The sequence below is a fragment of the Heptranchias perlo genome, chromosome 12, assembly GCF_035084215.1.
Source record: "Heptranchias perlo isolate sHepPer1 chromosome 12, sHepPer1.hap1, whole genome shotgun sequence".
Taxonomy (NCBI): Eukaryota; Metazoa; Chordata; class Chondrichthyes; order Hexanchiformes; family Hexanchidae; genus Heptranchias; species Heptranchias perlo.
Window position 1 is genome coordinate 68,466,068 of NC_090336.1, and position 16,432 is coordinate 68,482,499.

The 16,432-nt window shown below is 50.3% G+C and overlaps 10 non-coding genes and 4 pseudogenes across 10 annotated transcripts; 5 read left to right on the forward strand and 9 right to left on the reverse strand.

The window, feature by feature from the left end:
* Nucleotides 1-162: 162 nt before the first annotated feature.
* Nucleotides 163-363, reverse strand: LOC137328729 (U2 spliceosomal RNA). The gene has a single exon (XR_010964823.1). It is a non-coding gene; the product is annotated as a U2 spliceosomal RNA (small nuclear RNA).
* A 1,233-nt stretch (nucleotides 364-1,596) lies between these two features.
* LOC137329234 (U1 spliceosomal RNA) lies at nucleotides 1,597-1,762 on the forward strand. The gene has a single exon (XR_010964905.1). It is a non-coding gene; the product is annotated as a U1 spliceosomal RNA (small nuclear RNA).
* A 924-nt stretch (nucleotides 1,763-2,686) lies between these two features.
* Nucleotides 2,687-2,815, reverse strand: LOC137330501 (U2 spliceosomal RNA; annotated as a pseudogene).
* An 844-nt stretch (nucleotides 2,816-3,659) lies between these two features.
* Nucleotides 3,660-3,860, reverse strand: LOC137328730 (U2 spliceosomal RNA). Its single transcript, XR_010964824.1, has one exon. It is a non-coding gene; the product is annotated as a U2 spliceosomal RNA (small nuclear RNA).
* Nucleotides 3,861-5,092: 1,232 nt separating this feature from the next.
* On the forward strand, nucleotides 5,093-5,258 carry LOC137329246 (U1 spliceosomal RNA). The gene has a single exon (XR_010964907.1). It is a non-coding gene; the product is annotated as a U1 spliceosomal RNA (small nuclear RNA).
* A 924-nt stretch (nucleotides 5,259-6,182) lies between these two features.
* Nucleotides 6,183-6,311, reverse strand: LOC137330502 (U2 spliceosomal RNA; annotated as a pseudogene).
* An 844-nt stretch (nucleotides 6,312-7,155) lies between these two features.
* Nucleotides 7,156-7,356, reverse strand: LOC137328731 (U2 spliceosomal RNA). Its single transcript, XR_010964825.1, has one exon. It is a non-coding gene; the product is annotated as a U2 spliceosomal RNA (small nuclear RNA).
* A 1,232-nt stretch (nucleotides 7,357-8,588) lies between these two features.
* Nucleotides 8,589-8,754, forward strand: LOC137329257 (U1 spliceosomal RNA). The gene has a single exon (XR_010964908.1). It is a non-coding gene; the product is annotated as a U1 spliceosomal RNA (small nuclear RNA).
* Nucleotides 8,755-9,678: 924 nt separating this feature from the next.
* LOC137330503 (U2 spliceosomal RNA) lies at nucleotides 9,679-9,807 on the reverse strand (annotated as a pseudogene).
* An 844-nt stretch (nucleotides 9,808-10,651) lies between these two features.
* LOC137328732 (U2 spliceosomal RNA) lies at nucleotides 10,652-10,852 on the reverse strand. Its single transcript, XR_010964826.1, has one exon. It is a non-coding gene; the product is annotated as a U2 spliceosomal RNA (small nuclear RNA).
* Nucleotides 10,853-12,084: 1,232 nt separating this feature from the next.
* On the forward strand, nucleotides 12,085-12,250 carry LOC137329268 (U1 spliceosomal RNA). Its single transcript, XR_010964910.1, has one exon. It is a non-coding gene; the product is annotated as a U1 spliceosomal RNA (small nuclear RNA).
* Nucleotides 12,251-13,174: 924 nt separating this feature from the next.
* LOC137330504 (U2 spliceosomal RNA) lies at nucleotides 13,175-13,303 on the reverse strand (annotated as a pseudogene).
* Nucleotides 13,304-14,147: 844 nt separating this feature from the next.
* On the reverse strand, nucleotides 14,148-14,348 carry LOC137328733 (U2 spliceosomal RNA). Its single transcript, XR_010964827.1, has one exon. It is a non-coding gene; the product is annotated as a U2 spliceosomal RNA (small nuclear RNA).
* A 1,232-nt stretch (nucleotides 14,349-15,580) lies between these two features.
* LOC137329280 (U1 spliceosomal RNA) lies at nucleotides 15,581-15,746 on the forward strand. Its single transcript, XR_010964912.1, has one exon. It is a non-coding gene; the product is annotated as a U1 spliceosomal RNA (small nuclear RNA).
* Nucleotides 15,747-16,432: the final 686 nt, after the last annotated feature.

Here is a 16,432-nt window from a genome sequence, read left to right on the forward strand (position 1 = left end):
TCTTTCCCTCCAAGGTAAAACTGCAAGAGGGAAAAGGAAGAAAGGGAGTGGCACTCATCCATCCCAGGAGTAAACAAGAAAACCACAGTTGCAATATCTCAGCATTCTGAGTAATAATACAGGCTCCAAAAATCCGTTCAGCATTTTGAATATCTCCCCACAGGGAGGTGCACCGTTGCCAGAGACACTGTAATACTGGGTCGATGCGTGGAGTGGATGGAGCAAGCTCTTGTTCCATCTCCCTGTTCCAAAAATCAATTTAATATTTGGTCCCCAGATAGGGGACATATCAGATATTAAACTGATAAGAACAGAAACTTTTTTTTTTTCTGACACTCTGGGGTGCCTTATTGCCTTACAGATTCATTCCAGATTCCTTGCAGTGACATTACATCAAGCCAAAGCTCTACAAGCCAAAGCTCTACACTCTGCCCGAGGGGATTTCTCCCTGACTGCATCCCCCCGGCATACAATGGCAGGAAGGCTCCAAATGGTTGCCTTCCCCCACTTGACCACTTGATCTTAGCCAAAAGGCCGAGAAGCGATAACGCGCTCGATGCGAATTAGATCTCCGCTCCTGTTTTCCCTCCCTCTTTGGTCTCTGGCTGACTGTGTCTAAAGCAGTCTAGAAGCACTGCCGTTCTCTCCCACTCTGGCCACATTTTTGCCACCGTTTCTAATTGCAACAGTGGATCAGTTTAAAGAAGTTGCCGTTTTTTCCTTTCTTGCTAGGATTGCTTGACAGATTGGTAAATTTGCCAGTCGGCCACCGATCAGATGGGAGAAGGTGGTGTCTCAACGGACCTCCGTCAGTCAGTCTCAGTCACTAACTCACTGCCGTGGAAGGAAACCGCTTTAAAGAAAACTAGTGACGTGACGTGACGTGTCTCACAGCGAGTGAGTGAGATTGCAACGGCCAATTGAGAAAGAGGTGAGGTGCTGACAATCAGCAGCTCGTGTTTCAACGTTCATTCCACAGCAGGCAAGACCAATCAAAAGAAAATACTGCAGATGCTGGCTCGGCTGGCTGGGCTGGCTGGCTGGAAATGGGAAATAAATACACAAGGCGTGTTAAAGGCTGGTTAAACTGTCGAAAGAAACAAGGCGTTAATGTTTCAGAAGTGCCTATTGAAAGATGTCTCTCAAGCTGCTCCCTGACTGGGCCCTGTCCATTGTCACGTTAATCCCAGGGCGGGGGCGGGACTGCTTTGACCAGGAGACCTGTTTTCTGGGACGCAGGTGTGACATTCCAGGGAGTGCACCTGCTTTGTGCTGATTCGAAACGACCACGACAACGGCAACTTGCAGTTCTATATTACCACGACAACGCGCGTGTATATATTGCTACAGCAACAACTGGAGGCGGGACATTTCCCTTGAAGGGCGACATGCAAACAACCATCGCCGGCACCGCATCGCTGCAGTATTTTCTCCCAGAGTGTATCATCGGATATACGGTACGATATTTGAGCGGAATTAATCTCTCAGAGCATCAGCACGTTGCGAGCGAAGGGACGTTTTGATTCTTAAAACCTGCCCTTGCAATCGTAAAAGGTAGCGAATGCTGTCTAGTGGCAGTGTGTGGCGACACAAGGCATACTTACCTGGCAGGGGAGAATCTGTGATCCCGAAGGCGGATCTCCCAGGACGAGGCTAGCCCATTGCACTTGGGGTGTGCGCTGACGCCTGCGATGTCCCCAAATGCGGGATACTCGACTGCAAAATTTGTGGTAGTGGGGGACTGCGTTCGCGCTCTCCCCTGCATCGAAACGAAAAGTTAGATTGTCGACCCCGCGGTCCACCAATCGGATGGGTGACGGTGTTGTGTGTGTGTGTGTGTGTGTGTGTGTGTACGTATGTCAGTCAGTCTCTCACTCAGAGCTGCTGTGGAAGGAAACCTTTTTAAAAAGAACTTGCATATCGAAAGAAAGATGTGTCTCAAGCTGCCGGGGCCCTGTCCATTGTCACGTTAATGGCTGGACTGCTTTGACCAGGAGACCTGTTTCCTGGGTCGGAGGTGTGAGATTCCAGGGGACCTGCTTTGTGCTGATTTCCAATGGCCGTCCCTCCCTCCCTCCCTCCCCCCAGGCCTTCCTTCTGAACACCTTTGTCGTTTTATCGAGGGCCAGAAGCCTGCCTGTGAAAGGGAAGGATCAGCCGGTCGGCCCCCTGCTGGTCGCTGCTGCTCGTGGAGCAGGCGTGCGTGTCCTCAGCCTCTCGGACAGGTTCCTCAGGCGGTTCCCAGGTGGCCCAGTGGTCGAGGACGCAACCTTTTAAATCGTTGAGACCCGGGTTCCAATCCCGGTCGGGGGGATGATTTTCTGGTGCAGATTAATTGGCACCACTCAAAGAAAGTCTCCCCTCCTGAGCGCAATGCTCCACCCTCACCACCACTGCCTTTTCCTCACCGAGACAAACAGACAGTCCGTCCAGTCCAGGAGCGCAGTTTTCATTTGTACTCAGACCCTGCTTGTTTAAAGTTAAGTTATTTTGCAGTTTGAATTATAATCGCTGCCTGCGTGCGAGCGAGCGAGCGAACGAGCGGCACTCAGCCCAGGAGAAGAAAAGAATACCACTGAGCTGAGAAAGTAAGTGCAATATATCAGCTTTATTCTCAGTCATAATACGTACACACGGACAGAGACGCTGGGAAAGAGCTGTTTTTCCTTTTGAATATCTCCCCACAGGGAGGTGCACCGTTGCCAGAGACACTGCAATACTGGGTCGATGCGTGGAGTGGACGGAGCCAAGCCCCTATTCCATCTCCCTGTTGCAAAATTCAATTTAATATTCGGTCCCGAAGCCGAGAAGCGATAACCTCCTGAATAGACGTTTGCCATTTGACTGAGTGTGAAAAGACTGAGTGTCAAAGTGGAAATGGCAAGTCAAGCCCTCTGCTGGTGACACTGCTGCTACTGTAGGGAGCCATGTGTTCAGCCTTCTGTATATGTTTGCAGGGGATTGAGGGCAACTCCCCTGGTGGTCCAGTGGTTAGGACGCAACATTTAAAACTCGTTGAGACCCGGGTTCGAATCCCGGTCAGGGGATGATTTTCTGGTGCAGATTAATTGGCACCGTTCAAGAAAATCTCCCATCCTGAGCGCAATGCTCCACCCAAACCAGTGCCTTTTACTCACCTTAACACTCAGTTAGCAGCACAGTTTGATCTCACAGCTTCCAATGTGGCCATTCACAGTGCACTCCCTCCAAACACACACGCACTGTCTGCTCGCATTTTTAAAGTCAGCAACGTGAAGTTATTTCGCCTCTCGCTTGTGGCAGTTTAAACGTTAACATTGTGTCTCTCTCGCGCTCTCTGTTTCGGGAAATGTCTGACTTGGAAACAATTAATTCTGGAACTGCCAGTTTAAAACTGCAGTAATATTTCACACAACAACTGGAGTTAAATGTTTCAGGTCAGGAGACCAAGTCTGTGGAAGGTGGCACGTCCCAATACACAGGCTTGCAGCTTCCTGAAAAGTGACCTGAGACTGACGTCTTTCCCTCCAAGGTAAAACTGCAAGAGGGAAAAGGAAGAAAGGGAGTGGCACTCATCCATCCCAGGAGTAAACAAGAAAACCACAGTTGCAATATCTCAGCATTCTGAGTAATAATACAGGCTCCAAAAATCCGTTCAGCATTTTGAATATCTCCCCACAGGGAGGTGCACCGTTGCCAGAGACACTGTAATACTGGGTCGATGCGTGGAGTGGATGGAGCAAGCTCTTGTTCCATCTCCCTGTTCCAAAAATCAATTTAATATTTGGTCCCCAGATAGGGGACATATCAGATATTAAACTGATAAGAACAGAAACTTTTTTTTTTTCTGACACTCTGGGGTGCCTTATTGCCTTACAGATTCATTCCAGATTCCTTGCAGTGACATTACATCAAGCCAAAGCTCTACAAGCCAAAGCTCTACACTCTGCCCGAGGGGATTTCTCCCTGACTGCATCCCCCCGGCATACAATGGCAGGAAGGCTCCAAATGGTTGCCTTCCCCCACTTGACCACTTGATCTTAGCCAAAAGGCCGAGAAGCGATAACGCGCTCGATGCGAATTAGATCTCCGCTCCTGTTTTCCCTCCCTCTTTGGTCTCTGGCTGACTGTGTCTAAAGCAGTCTAGAAGCACTGCCGTTCTCTCCCACTCTGGCCACATTTTTGCCACCGTTTCTAATTGCAACAGTGGATCAGTTTAAAGAAGTTGCCGTTTTTTCCTTTCTTGCTAGGATTGCTTGACAGATTGGTAAATTTGCCAGTCGGCCACCGATCAGATGGGAGAAGGTGGTGTCTCAACGGACCTCCGTCAGTCAGTCTCAGTCACTAACTCACTGCCGTGGAAGGAAACCGCTTTAAAGAAAACTAGTGACGTGACGTGACGTGTCTCACAGCGAGTGAGTGAGATTGCAACGGCCAATTGAGAAAGAGGTGAGGTGCTGACAATCAGCAGCTCGTGTTTCAACGTTCATTCCACAGCAGGCAAGACCAATCAAAAGAAAATACTGCAGATGCTGGCTCGGCTGGCTGGGCTGGCTGGCTGGAAATGGGAAATAAATACACAAGGCGTGTTAAAGGCTGGTTAAACTGTCGAAAGAAACAAGGCGTTAATGTTTCAGAAGTGCCTATTGAAAGATGTCTCTCAAGCTGCTCCCTGACTGGGCCCTGTCCATTGTCACGTTAATCCCAGGGCGGGGCGGGACTGCTTTGACCAGGAGACCTGTTTTCTGGGACGCAGGTGTGACATTCCAGGGAGTGCACCTGCTTTGTGCTGATTCGAAACGACCACGACAACGGCAACTTGCAGTTCTATATTACCACGACAACGCGCGTGTATATATTGCTACAGCAACAACTGGAGGCGGGACATTTCCCTTGAAGGGCGACATGCAAACAACCATCGCCGGCACCGCATCGCTGCAGTATTTTCTCCCAGAGTGTATCATCGGATATACGGTACGATATTTGAGCGGAATTAATCTCTCAGAGCATCAGCACGTTGCGAGCGAAGGGACGTTTTGATTCTTAAAACCTGCCCTTGCAATCGTAAAAGGTAGCGAATGCTGTCTAGTGGCAGTGTGTGGCGACACAAGGCATACTTACCTGGCAGGGGAGAATCTGTGATCCCGAAGGCGGATCTCCCAGGACGAGGCTAGCCCATTGCACTTGGGGTGTGCGCTGACGCCTGCGATGTCCCCAAATGCGGGATACTCGACTGCAAAATTTGTGGTAGTGGGGGACTGCGTTCGCGCTCTCCCCTGCATCGAAACGAAAAGTTAGATTGTCGACCCCGCGGTCCACCAATCGGATGGGTGACGGTGTTGTGTGTGTGTGTGTGTGTGTGTGTGTGTACGTATGTCAGTCAGTCTCTCACTCAGAGCTGCTGTGGAAGGAAACCTTTTTAAAAAGAACTTGCATATCGAAAGAAAGATGTGTCTCAAGCTGCCGGGGCCCTGTCCATTGTCACGTTAATGGCTGGACTGCTTTGACCAGGAGACCTGTTTCCTGGGTCGGAGGTGTGAGATTCCAGGGGACCTGCTTTGTGCTGATTTCCAATGGCCGTCCCTCCCTCCCTCCCTCCCCCCAGGCCTTCCTTCTGAACACCTTTGTCGTTTTATCGAGGGCCAGAAGCCTGCCTGTGAAAGGGAAGGATCAGCCGGTCGGCCCCCTGCTGGTCGCTGCTGCTCGTGGAGCAGGCGTGCGTGTCCTCAGCCTCTCGGACAGGTTCCTCAGGCGGTTCCCAGGTGGCCCAGTGGTCGAGGACGCAACCTTTTAAATCGTTGAGACCCGGGTTCCAATCCCGGTCGGGGGGATGATTTTCTGGTGCAGATTAATTGGCACCACTCAAAGAAAGTCTCCCCTCCTGAGCGCAATGCTCCACCCTCACCACCACTGCCTTTTCCTCACCGAGACAAACAGACAGTCCGTCCAGTCCAGGAGCGCAGTTTTCATTTGTACTCAGACCCTGCTTGTTTAAAGTTAAGTTATTTTGCAGTTTGAATTATAATCGCTGCCTGCGTGCGAGCGAGCGAGCGAACGAGCGGCACTCAGCCCAGGAGAAGAAAAGAATACCACTGAGCTGAGAAAGTAAGTGCAATATATCAGCTTTATTCTCAGTCATAATACGTACACACGGACAGAGACGCTGGGAAAGAGCTGTTTTTCCTTTTGAATATCTCCCCACAGGGAGGTGCACCGTTGCCAGAGACACTGCAATACTGGGTCGATGCGTGGAGTGGACGGAGCCAAGCCCCTATTCCATCTCCCTGTTGCAAAATTCAATTTAATATTCGGTCCCGAAGCCGAGAAGCGATAACCTCCTGAATAGACGTTTGCCATTTGACTGAGTGTGAAAAGACTGAGTGTCAAAGTGGAAATGGCAAGTCAAGCCCTCTGCTGGTGACACTGCTGCTACTGTAGGGAGCCATGTGTTCAGCCTTCTGTATATGTTTGCAGGGGATTGAGGGCAACTCCCCTGGTGGTCCAGTGGTTAGGACGCAACATTTAAAACTCGTTGAGACCCGGGTTCGAATCCCGGTCAGGGGATGATTTTCTGGTGCAGATTAATTGGCACCGTTCAAGAAAATCTCCCATCCTGAGCGCAATGCTCCACCCAAACCAGTGCCTTTTACTCACCTTAACACTCAGTTAGCAGCACAGTTTGATCTCACAGCTTCCAATGTGGCCATTCACAGTGCACTCCCTCCAAACACACACGCACTGTCTGCTCGCATTTTTAAAGTCAGCAACGTGAAGTTATTTCGCCTCTCGCTTGTGGCAGTTTAAACGTTAACATTGTGTCTCTCTCGCGCTCTCTGTTTCGGGAAATGTCTGACTTGGAAACAATTAATTCTGGAACTGCCAGTTTAAAACTGCAGTAATATTTCACACAACAACTGGAGTTAAATGTTTCAGGTCAGGAGACCAAGTCTGTGGAAGGTGGCACGTCCCAATACACAGGCTTGCAGCTTCCTGAAAAGTGACCTGAGACTGACGTCTTTCCCTCCAAGGTAAAACTGCAAGAGGGAAAAGGAAGAAAGGGAGTGGCACTCATCCATCCCAGGAGTAAACAAGAAAACCACAGTTGCAATATCTCAGCATTCTGAGTAATAATACAGGCTCCAAAAATCCGTTCAGCATTTTGAATATCTCCCCACAGGGAGGTGCACCGTTGCCAGAGACACTGTAATACTGGGTCGATGCGTGGAGTGGATGGAGCAAGCTCTTGTTCCATCTCCCTGTTCCAAAAATCAATTTAATATTTGGTCCCCAGATAGGGGACATATCAGATATTAAACTGATAAGAACAGAAACTTTTTTTTTTTCTGACACTCTGGGGTGCCTTATTGCCTTACAGATTCATTCCAGATTCCTTGCAGTGACATTACATCAAGCCAAAGCTCTACAAGCCAAAGCTCTACACTCTGCCCGAGGGGATTTCTCCCTGACTGCATCCCCCCGGCATACAATGGCAGGAAGGCTCCAAATGGTTGCCTTCCCCCACTTGACCACTTGATCTTAGCCAAAAGGCCGAGAAGCGATAACGCGCTCGATGCGAATTAGATCTCCGCTCCTGTTTTCCCTCCCTCTTTGGTCTCTGGCTGACTGTGTCTAAAGCAGTCTAGAAGCACTGCCGTTCTCTCCCACTCTGGCCACATTTTTGCCACCGTTTCTAATTGCAACAGTGGATCAGTTTAAAGAAGTTGCCGTTTTTTCCTTTCTTGCTAGGATTGCTTGACAGATTGGTAAATTTGCCAGTCGGCCACCGATCAGATGGGAGAAGGTGGTGTCTCAACGGACCTCCGTCAGTCAGTCTCAGTCACTAACTCACTGCCGTGGAAGGAAACCGCTTTAAAGAAAACTAGTGACGTGACGTGACGTGTCTCACAGCGAGTGAGTGAGATTGCAACGGCCAATTGAGAAAGAGGTGAGGTGCTGACAATCAGCAGCTCGTGTTTCAACGTTCATTCCACAGCAGGCAAGACCAATCAAAAGAAAATACTGCAGATGCTGGCTCGGCTGGCTGGGCTGGCTGGCTGGAAATGGGAAATAAATACACAAGGCGTGTTAAAGGCTGGTTAAACTGTCGAAAGAAACAAGGCGTTAATGTTTCAGAAGTGCCTATTGAAAGATGTCTCTCAAGCTGCTCCCTGACTGGGCCCTGTCCATTGTCACGTTAATCCCAGGGCGGGGCGGGACTGCTTTGACCAGGAGACCTGTTTTCTGGGACGCAGGTGTGACATTCCAGGGAGTGCACCTGCTTTGTGCTGATTCGAAACGACCACGACAACGGCAACTTGCAGTTCTATATTACCACGACAACGCGCGTGTATATATTGCTACAGCAACAACTGGAGGCGGGACATTTCCCTTGAAGGGCGACATGCAAACAACCATCGCCGGCACCGCATCGCTGCAGTATTTTCTCCCAGAGTGTATCATCGGATATACGGTACGATATTTGAGCGGAATTAATCTCTCAGAGCATCAGCACGTTGCGAGCGAAGGGACGTTTTGATTCTTAAAACCTGCCCTTGCAATCGTAAAAGGTAGCGAATGCTGTCTAGTGGCAGTGTGTGGCGACACAAGGCATACTTACCTGGCAGGGGAGAATCTGTGATCCCGAAGGCGGATCTCCCAGGACGAGGCTAGCCCATTGCACTTGGGGTGTGCGCTGACGCCTGCGATGTCCCCAAATGCGGGATACTCGACTGCAAAATTTGTGGTAGTGGGGGACTGCGTTCGCGCTCTCCCCTGCATCGAAACGAAAAGTTAGATTGTCGACCCCGCGGTCCACCAATCGGATGGGTGACGGTGTTGTGTGTGTGTGTGTGTGTGTGTGTGTGTACGTATGTCAGTCAGTCTCTCACTCAGAGCTGCTGTGGAAGGAAACCTTTTTAAAAAGAACTTGCATATCGAAAGAAAGATGTGTCTCAAGCTGCCGGGGCCCTGTCCATTGTCACGTTAATGGCTGGACTGCTTTGACCAGGAGACCTGTTTCCTGGGTCGGAGGTGTGAGATTCCAGGGGACCTGCTTTGTGCTGATTTCCAATGGCCGTCCCTCCCTCCCTCCCTCCCCCCAGGCCTTCCTTCTGAACACCTTTGTCGTTTTATCGAGGGCCAGAAGCCTGCCTGTGAAAGGGAAGGATCAGCCGGTCGGCCCCCTGCTGGTCGCTGCTGCTCGTGGAGCAGGCGTGCGTGTCCTCAGCCTCTCGGACAGGTTCCTCAGGCGGTTCCCAGGTGGCCCAGTGGTCGAGGACGCAACCTTTTAAATCGTTGAGACCCGGGTTCCAATCCCGGTCGGGGGGATGATTTTCTGGTGCAGATTAATTGGCACCACTCAAAGAAAGTCTCCCCTCCTGAGCGCAATGCTCCACCCTCACCACCACTGCCTTTTCCTCACCGAGACAAACAGACAGTCCGTCCAGTCCAGGAGCGCAGTTTTCATTTGTACTCAGACCCTGCTTGTTTAAAGTTAAGTTATTTTGCAGTTTGAATTATAATCGCTGCCTGCGTGCGAGCGAGCGAGCGAACGAGCGGCACTCAGCCCAGGAGAAGAAAAGAATACCACTGAGCTGAGAAAGTAAGTGCAATATATCAGCTTTATTCTCAGTCATAATACGTACACACGGACAGAGACGCTGGGAAAGAGCTGTTTTTCCTTTTGAATATCTCCCCACAGGGAGGTGCACCGTTGCCAGAGACACTGCAATACTGGGTCGATGCGTGGAGTGGACGGAGCCAAGCCCCTATTCCATCTCCCTGTTGCAAAATTCAATTTAATATTCGGTCCCGAAGCCGAGAAGCGATAACCTCCTGAATAGACGTTTGCCATTTGACTGAGTGTGAAAAGACTGAGTGTCAAAGTGGAAATGGCAAGTCAAGCCCTCTGCTGGTGACACTGCTGCTACTGTAGGGAGCCATGTGTTCAGCCTTCTGTATATGTTTGCAGGGGATTGAGGGCAACTCCCCTGGTGGTCCAGTGGTTAGGACGCAACATTTAAAACTCGTTGAGACCCGGGTTCGAATCCCGGTCAGGGGATGATTTTCTGGTGCAGATTAATTGGCACCGTTCAAGAAAATCTCCCATCCTGAGCGCAATGCTCCACCCAAACCAGTGCCTTTTACTCACCTTAACACTCAGTTAGCAGCACAGTTTGATCTCACAGCTTCCAATGTGGCCATTCACAGTGCACTCCCTCCAAACACACACGCACTGTCTGCTCGCATTTTTAAAGTCAGCAACGTGAAGTTATTTCGCCTCTCGCTTGTGGCAGTTTAAACGTTAACATTGTGTCTCTCTCGCGCTCTCTGTTTCGGGAAATGTCTGACTTGGAAACAATTAATTCTGGAACTGCCAGTTTAAAACTGCAGTAATATTTCACACAACAACTGGAGTTAAATGTTTCAGGTCAGGAGACCAAGTCTGTGGAAGGTGGCACGTCCCAATACACAGGCTTGCAGCTTCCTGAAAAGTGACCTGAGACTGACGTCTTTCCCTCCAAGGTAAAACTGCAAGAGGGAAAAGGAAGAAAGGGAGTGGCACTCATCCATCCCAGGAGTAAACAAGAAAACCACAGTTGCAATATCTCAGCATTCTGAGTAATAATACAGGCTCCAAAAATCCGTTCAGCATTTTGAATATCTCCCCACAGGGAGGTGCACCGTTGCCAGAGACACTGTAATACTGGGTCGATGCGTGGAGTGGATGGAGCAAGCTCTTGTTCCATCTCCCTGTTCCAAAAATCAATTTAATATTTGGTCCCCAGATAGGGGACATATCAGATATTAAACTGATAAGAACAGAAACTTTTTTTTTTTCTGACACTCTGGGGTGCCTTATTGCCTTACAGATTCATTCCAGATTCCTTGCAGTGACATTACATCAAGCCAAAGCTCTACAAGCCAAAGCTCTACACTCTGCCCGAGGGGATTTCTCCCTGACTGCATCCCCCCGGCATACAATGGCAGGAAGGCTCCAAATGGTTGCCTTCCCCCACTTGACCACTTGATCTTAGCCAAAAGGCCGAGAAGCGATAACGCGCTCGATGCGAATTAGATCTCCGCTCCTGTTTTCCCTCCCTCTTTGGTCTCTGGCTGACTGTGTCTAAAGCAGTCTAGAAGCACTGCCGTTCTCTCCCACTCTGGCCACATTTTTGCCACCGTTTCTAATTGCAACAGTGGATCAGTTTAAAGAAGTTGCCGTTTTTTCCTTTCTTGCTAGGATTGCTTGACAGATTGGTAAATTTGCCAGTCGGCCACCGATCAGATGGGAGAAGGTGGTGTCTCAACGGACCTCCGTCAGTCAGTCTCAGTCACTAACTCACTGCCGTGGAAGGAAACCGCTTTAAAGAAAACTAGTGACGTGACGTGACGTGTCTCACAGCGAGTGAGTGAGATTGCAACGGCCAATTGAGAAAGAGGTGAGGTGCTGACAATCAGCAGCTCGTGTTTCAACGTTCATTCCACAGCAGGCAAGACCAATCAAAAGAAAATACTGCAGATGCTGGCTCGGCTGGCTGGGCTGGCTGGCTGGAAATGGGAAATAAATACACAAGGCGTGTTAAAGGCTGGTTAAACTGTCGAAAGAAACAAGGCGTTAATGTTTCAGAAGTGCCTATTGAAAGATGTCTCTCAAGCTGCTCCCTGACTGGGCCCTGTCCATTGTCACGTTAATCCCAGGGCGGGGCGGGACTGCTTTGACCAGGAGACCTGTTTTCTGGGACGCAGGTGTGACATTCCAGGGAGTGCACCTGCTTTGTGCTGATTCGAAACGACCACGACAACGGCAACTTGCAGTTCTATATTACCACGACAACGCGCGTGTATATATTGCTACAGCAACAACTGGAGGCGGGACATTTCCCTTGAAGGGCGACATGCAAACAACCATCGCCGGCACCGCATCGCTGCAGTATTTTCTCCCAGAGTGTATCATCGGATATACGGTACGATATTTGAGCGGAATTAATCTCTCAGAGCATCAGCACGTTGCGAGCGAAGGGACGTTTTGATTCTTAAAACCTGCCCTTGCAATCGTAAAAGGTAGCGAATGCTGTCTAGTGGCAGTGTGTGGCGACACAAGGCATACTTACCTGGCAGGGGAGAATCTGTGATCCCGAAGGCGGATCTCCCAGGACGAGGCTAGCCCATTGCACTTGGGGTGTGCGCTGACGCCTGCGATGTCCCCAAATGCGGGATACTCGACTGCAAAATTTGTGGTAGTGGGGGACTGCGTTCGCGCTCTCCCCTGCATCGAAACGAAAAGTTAGATTGTCGACCCCGCGGTCCACCAATCGGATGGGTGACGGTGTTGTGTGTGTGTGTGTGTGTGTGTGTGTGTACGTATGTCAGTCAGTCTCTCACTCAGAGCTGCTGTGGAAGGAAACCTTTTTAAAAAGAACTTGCATATCGAAAGAAAGATGTGTCTCAAGCTGCCGGGGCCCTGTCCATTGTCACGTTAATGGCTGGACTGCTTTGACCAGGAGACCTGTTTCCTGGGTCGGAGGTGTGAGATTCCAGGGGACCTGCTTTGTGCTGATTTCCAATGGCCGTCCCTCCCTCCCTCCCTCCCCCCAGGCCTTCCTTCTGAACACCTTTGTCGTTTTATCGAGGGCCAGAAGCCTGCCTGTGAAAGGGAAGGATCAGCCGGTCGGCCCCCTGCTGGTCGCTGCTGCTCGTGGAGCAGGCGTGCGTGTCCTCAGCCTCTCGGACAGGTTCCTCAGGCGGTTCCCAGGTGGCCCAGTGGTCGAGGACGCAACCTTTTAAATCGTTGAGACCCGGGTTCCAATCCCGGTCGGGGGGATGATTTTCTGGTGCAGATTAATTGGCACCACTCAAAGAAAGTCTCCCCTCCTGAGCGCAATGCTCCACCCTCACCACCACTGCCTTTTCCTCACCGAGACAAACAGACAGTCCGTCCAGTCCAGGAGCGCAGTTTTCATTTGTACTCAGACCCTGCTTGTTTAAAGTTAAGTTATTTTGCAGTTTGAATTATAATCGCTGCCTGCGTGCGAGCGAGCGAGCGAACGAGCGGCACTCAGCCCAGGAGAAGAAAAGAATACCACTGAGCTGAGAAAGTAAGTGCAATATATCAGCTTTATTCTCAGTCATAATACGTACACACGGACAGAGACGCTGGGAAAGAGCTGTTTTTCCTTTTGAATATCTCCCCACAGGGAGGTGCACCGTTGCCAGAGACACTGCAATACTGGGTCGATGCGTGGAGTGGACGGAGCCAAGCCCCTATTCCATCTCCCTGTTGCAAAATTCAATTTAATATTCGGTCCCGAAGCCGAGAAGCGATAACCTCCTGAATAGACGTTTGCCATTTGACTGAGTGTGAAAAGACTGAGTGTCAAAGTGGAAATGGCAAGTCAAGCCCTCTGCTGGTGACACTGCTGCTACTGTAGGGAGCCATGTGTTCAGCCTTCTGTATATGTTTGCAGGGGATTGAGGGCAACTCCCCTGGTGGTCCAGTGGTTAGGACGCAACATTTAAAACTCGTTGAGACCCGGGTTCGAATCCCGGTCAGGGGATGATTTTCTGGTGCAGATTAATTGGCACCGTTCAAGAAAATCTCCCATCCTGAGCGCAATGCTCCACCCAAACCAGTGCCTTTTACTCACCTTAACACTCAGTTAGCAGCACAGTTTGATCTCACAGCTTCCAATGTGGCCATTCACAGTGCACTCCCTCCAAACACACACGCACTGTCTGCTCGCATTTTTAAAGTCAGCAACGTGAAGTTATTTCGCCTCTCGCTTGTGGCAGTTTAAACGTTAACATTGTGTCTCTCTCGCGCTCTCTGTTTCGGGAAATGTCTGACTTGGAAACAATTAATTCTGGAACTGCCAGTTTAAAACTGCAGTAATATTTCACACAACAACTGGAGTTAAATGTTTCAGGTCAGGAGACCAAGTCTGTGGAAGGTGGCACGTCCCAATACACAGGCTTGCAGCTTCCTGAAAAGTGACCTGAGACTGACGTCTTTCCCTCCAAGGTAAAACTGCAAGAGGGAAAAGGAAGAAAGGGAGTGGCACTCATCCATCCCAGGAGTAAACAAGAAAACCACAGTTGCAATATCTCAGCATTCTGAGTAATAATACAGGCTCCAAAAATCCGTTCAGCATTTTGAATATCTCCCCACAGGGAGGTGCACCGTTGCCAGAGACACTGTAATACTGGGTCGATGCGTGGAGTGGATGGAGCAAGCTCTTGTTCCATCTCCCTGTTCCAAAAATCAATTTAATATTTGGTCCCCAGATAGGGGACATATCAGATATTAAACTGATAAGAACAGAAACTTTTTTTTTTTCTGACACTCTGGGGTGCCTTATTGCCTTACAGATTCATTCCAGATTCCTTGCAGTGACATTACATCAAGCCAAAGCTCTACAAGCCAAAGCTCTACACTCTGCCCGAGGGGATTTCTCCCTGACTGCATCCCCCCGGCATACAATGGCAGGAAGGCTCCAAATGGTTGCCTTCCCCCACTTGACCACTTGATCTTAGCCAAAAGGCCGAGAAGCGATAACGCGCTCGATGCGAATTAGATCTCCGCTCCTGTTTTCCCTCCCTCTTTGGTCTCTGGCTGACTGTGTCTAAAGCAGTCTAGAAGCACTGCCGTTCTCTCCCACTCTGGCCACATTTTTGCCACCGTTTCTAATTGCAACAGTGGATCAGTTTAAAGAAGTTGCCGTTTTTTCCTTTCTTGCTAGGATTGCTTGACAGATTGGTAAATTTGCCAGTCGGCCACCGATCAGATGGGAGAAGGTGGTGTCTCAACGGACCTCCGTCAGTCAGTCTCAGTCACTAACTCACTGCCGTGGAAGGAAACCGCTTTAAAGAAAACTAGTGACGTGACGTGACGTGTCTCACAGCGAGTGAGTGAGATTGCAACGGCCAATTGAGAAAGAGGTGAGGTGCTGACAATCAGCAGCTCGTGTTTCAACGTTCATTCCACAGCAGGCAAGACCAATCAAAAGAAAATACTGCAGATGCTGGCTCGGCTGGCTGGGCTGGCTGGCTGGAAATGGGAAATAAATACACAAGGCGTGTTAAAGGCTGGTTAAACTGTCGAAAGAAACAAGGCGTTAATGTTTCAGAAGTGCCTATTGAAAGATGTCTCTCAAGCTGCTCCCTGACTGGGCCCTGTCCATTGTCACGTTAATCCCAGGGCGGGGCGGGACTGCTTTGACCAGGAGACCTGTTTTCTGGGACGCAGGTGTGACATTCCAGGGAGTGCACCTGCTTTGTGCTGATTCGAAACGACCACGACAACGGCAACTTGCAGTTCTATATTACCACGACAACGCGCGTGTATATATTGCTACAGCAACAACTGGAGGCGGGACATTTCCCTTGAAGGGCGACATGCAAACAACCATCGCCGGCACCGCATCGCTGCAGTATTTTCTCCCAGAGTGTATCATCGGATATACGGTACGATATTTGAGCGGAATTAATCTCTCAGAGCATCAGCACGTTGCGAGCGAAGGGACGTTTTGATTCTTAAAACCTGCCCTTGCAATCGTAAAAGGTAGCGAATGCTGTCTAGTGGCAGTGTGTGGCGACACAAGGCATACTTACCTGGCAGGGGAGAATCTGTGATCCCGAAGGCGGATCTCCCAGGACGAGGCTAGCCCATTGCACTTGGGGTGTGCGCTGACGCCTGCGATGTCCCCAAATGCGGGATACTCGACTGCAAAATTTGTGGTAGTGGGGGACTGCGTTCGCGCTCTCCCCTGCATCGAAACGAAAAGTTAGATTGTCGACCCCGCGGTCCACCAATCGGATGGGTGACGGTGTTGTGTGTGTGTGTGTGTGTGTGTGTGTGTACGTATGTCAGTCAGTCTCTCACTCAGAGCTGCTGTGGAAGGAAACCTTTTTAAAAAGAACTTGCATATCGAAAGAAAGATGTGTCTCAAGCTGCCGGGGCCCTGTCCATTGTCACGTTAATGGCTGGACTGCTTTGACCAGGAGACCTGTTTCCTGGGTCGGAGGTGTGAGATTCCAGGGGACCTGCTTTGTGCTGATTTCCAATGGCCGTCCCTCCCTCCCTCCCTCCCCCCAGGCCTTCCTTCTGAACACCTTTGTCGTTTTATCGAGGGCCAGAAGCCTGCCTGTGAAAGGGAAGGATCAGCCGGTCGGCCCCCTGCTGGTCGCTGCTGCTCGTGGAGCAGGCGTGCGTGTCCTCAGCCTCTCGGACAGGTTCCTCAGGCGGTTCCCAGGTGGCCCAGTGGTCGAGGACGCAACCTTTTAAATCGTTGAGACCCGGGTTCCAATCCCGGTCGGGGGGATGATTTTCTGGTGCAGATTAATTGGCACCACTCAAAGAAAGTCTCCCCTCCTGAGCGCAATGCTCCACCCTCACCACCACTGCCTTTTCCTCACCGAGACAAACAGACAGTCCGTCCAGTCCAGGAGCGCAGTT